General features: G+C 45.5%; 1 long non-coding RNA gene across 1 annotated transcript; it reads right to left on the reverse strand.

Moving 5' to 3' along the window:
• Window positions 1-224: 224 nt before the first annotated feature.
• LOC125491060 lies at window positions 225-2056 on the reverse strand. The gene is made up of 3 exons (XR_007268088.1): window positions 1433-2056; window positions 960-1198; window positions 225-877 (listed from the first exon to the last, which is right to left on the reverse strand). It is a non-coding gene; the product is annotated as an uncharacterized LOC125491060 (long non-coding RNA).
• Between the last annotated feature and the right edge of the window lie 1376 nt (window positions 2057-3432).

Here is a 3432-nt window from a genome sequence, read left to right on the forward strand (position 1 = left end):
GGATGACTCTTCAACCTCGGAAGAGGTGGTTGAGGCAATTGCCCTTGTCGGAGAATGCCCTAGAGAGCAAATAAAAGTTGGAGAATTACGTATGGGACCTTCCACCACGGGCAGTGTGTTGGCTAGCTGTCCCGTCGCTGCTGCTCAAAAAATCAACAAGGCTAAACACCTCAGGATTGGTTGGACGTCAGCCTCGGTAAAACTGCAGCCACCGAAGATGAAATCAAAATTTATGATAATAGGAAGTAAAAAACAGATTGAAAATATTGAAAACCTACAGCCAGATATAAGAATTAAAGGAAACAGTATAGAGCGTGTGCGAGAAGCACGCAATTTAGGAGTAAAGTTTGATCAACATCTTCGTTTTGAGTCGCATCTGTTAGACATTATAAGAAATTGTTTTTATAAGATCAAAATACTTTACAATATTCGTCCTTACCTAAACACAGACCTAAGAATAAAAGTTTGCGAAACATTAATTCTTTCTAAACTTAATTATGCAGACACAGTATACGGCCCATGTCTACTGGCGCGAACGCAGAAACTTATTCAAAGGGTGCAAAATGCATGCGCTCGTTTTTGCTTCAACATAGCTCCGCGCGCGCATGTTACCCCTTACCTCAATAATTCAAATTTGTTAAAATTACAGGCCAGAAGACAACTTCATTTTGCAACCCTATTATTTAAAATTATTAAAACACGTTCTCCTGACTACCTCTATACTAAATTAGACTGGTCTAGTACTCACAACAGGCATAACACGCGTGCTTCTTCGTATATGCTGGTGACGCCAAGCTTCAAAACAGCAGCATTCCGTGGTTCCTTCAAGTATGCTGCTAGCAAGTGCTGGAACAACTTACCCCCTCCGATACGTGCCCTAAAAACAGTAAAAACTTTTAGCACAAGACTCAAGATTTACCTTATTGCTATGCAAAAGTTAAATAAAATTTTATACTAACTTTATGTTTATCACGATAAGCCAGAAGGTAAAGCTGTCCCAAACGAGCACAACCTCCAAGCCTTGCAAAGCAGCCGCACTCCGTGCATTGTAGGTATAAAGCCATTTGAAGCTTGGTAGGCAAAGAAAAGATGTAGGTATTTTGTTGTAGTCAGCCAACGCAAACCATTATATTATATAGCATAGGTACTTATACCCAAAAAAAATGTCAAATTGTTGTAGTGCACTTTGACAAAATATCTGAAAGAGAACAAAGAAAATATATTACAATTAAATATTTTAAATCATTTATAGGTACCTAATTTTCCTACCAGGTATACGTATGAATATAATTTACTTATAATGAATGAATGTTTCTTTTTAATTGCTAGTTTTTGTAAGTAGTATTTGTAATAAATTTATCAATAACTTGTAATCTAATTCATATAACTTGTATTCTAATTTATAAAAAGTAAAATGTAAATGATAACTCACCAATCTCACACCATGGTTTATAGTTTCCAATTTTAACTATGTGTATGCTCTGCGCAGCAATTCATAGTTTAAAGTATGTAACTAGTCGGTCTGCATCACTACTACACGCAAAACAAGCGTATTAACTACTTGTTGCACACATTGTTTACCAGTGGCAAAGTTGAAAAACTGGTTGCGCGGGCGCTTCGGGGCTCCGCGGGGGGTGGGGCGCTGGCCGCACGGACGTGCTCCGGCCGTGGGCGACATTTTCAGACTGAAAAAGGCTCGACGCGCCGCGAGGCAGAGGCGCGCTTGCCCTCCCTTCCCCCGCCCGTTCCCCTTTGACCCAATTTTAAGTTCTATGGTTTCGACGCGACAACCGAGACGCTTTGTTTAAGCATATAAGTATATGTTACTGTTTTTTATTCTGTTTGTTATTTTTTTTTATGTTATGTTTTTTTGTGTCAGTCAGTCAAGTCAGTCCGTGACTTCACCCAAGGGTTCTAGTTGAAAACCAGCGCTATGGTGTGGTTTAGCATACCTGCCATAGCATCAAGCTGAACTAGAACCCATTTCAGCACCGAGAAGCAACATTCATGCTTTTAATAACTTTTTTTTTTTTTATTTACTTTTTAACCTTTTCTTCTAAATGTAAGTATGTGTTGTTTCTGTGTGTGTAAGAAATAAATAATTTTTCTTTCTTTCTTTCTTTCTTTCGAAGACAATGCGATGCTACCGTTGCCTTGAGGCAGGCCACGTTGGCGTCTGTTGCAAGTCGGAGGTGGACCGCAGTAACACTTGCTACTGCTGTGGGCAGCCTGGCCACAAGGCCAGCACCTGCAATGCCGACCCTCACTGTCCCATATGCAGTGCCGCTGGTAAACCGGCCAACCACAGGGTGGGTGGTAAAGCCTGCGTTCCTCCCTCGAAGAAGCAGCGGAAGAAGACCTTGGCGGCCACACAACCGCTGCCAACCAGTGCCACGGCTAATGCTGAAGCTGCAGCGGCGGTGGAAGAAACAATGTCCAGCTAGATGGCCCTCAGAGTTCTCCAGGCGAATATCAACCACTGTGAAAGCGCTCAGGACTTACTGTACCAGAGCATGGCGCAGTGGCTGATACACTTGGCGGTGGTGTCCGAGCCATACTATGTGCCTCCAGACTGGGTCTCGGACCGGGATGGAACGGTGGCCCTGGTATCGCGGGGTGCCGTTGGCTCCCCTCCTTTTGAAAAGGTAACAAAGGGCAGGGGATGCCTGGCGGCACTGTTGGGCGGAATAGTGATCATTGGATGCTATTTCTCGCCCAACAGGAATGTGGCGGACTTTGAGCATTTCCTCGCGGAGCTAGGATCACTGGTTCTGCAAAGTCGACCATACCCAGTCATTGTGGCAGGAGACCTGAACGGGAAATCAGAGGCGTGGGGATCCCCGGTGCGCAATGAGCGTGCTGAGCCTATGGAGGATTGGCTTGTCCAGGTGGGACTTTCTGTTCGCAACCGGGGGTCAGAATGGACTTGTGTGCGTCACAATGGGGGCTCCATTGTGGATGTCACGTTTGCGAGTGCCGCACCGTGACATCCACAATGGAGCTAGTGGACCGAGAAGCACTAGAGGAAGCGGCCATCGTCCATGCTTGGGCATCAAGCCCGGAAAGCCTTCCGCATGTAGATGATGAAACCAACTGGTTCCGGGAGACTCTGTCGCAAATATGCGATGCAGCTATGCCTCGCGCCAGACCAATTCCTCCCAAGAAGAAAATGTACTGGTGGTCTTCTGAAATCGCGGAACTACGCCGCGCATGTATGTCGGCTCGCCGCCAGTACACCCGACACAGAAGACGAACCAGGCGTAGGAACGATGTCCCCCCAGACGCCGAAGAAGTTGCCCTATTTGCCATATACAAGGCAGCCAAGAAGGCAATAAAAATTGCAATACGGCGGTCCAAGGAGGCTGCTCGTAATGAGATGCTGGAGGCCCTAGACGTGGATCCCTGGGGCCTGCCGTACAGGGCTGCGAGAAA

The sequence above is a fragment of the Plutella xylostella genome, chromosome 4 (assembly GCF_932276165.1).
Source record: "Plutella xylostella chromosome 4, ilPluXylo3.1, whole genome shotgun sequence".
In the NCBI taxonomy this organism is placed as follows: Eukaryota; Metazoa; Arthropoda; class Insecta; order Lepidoptera; family Plutellidae; genus Plutella; species Plutella xylostella.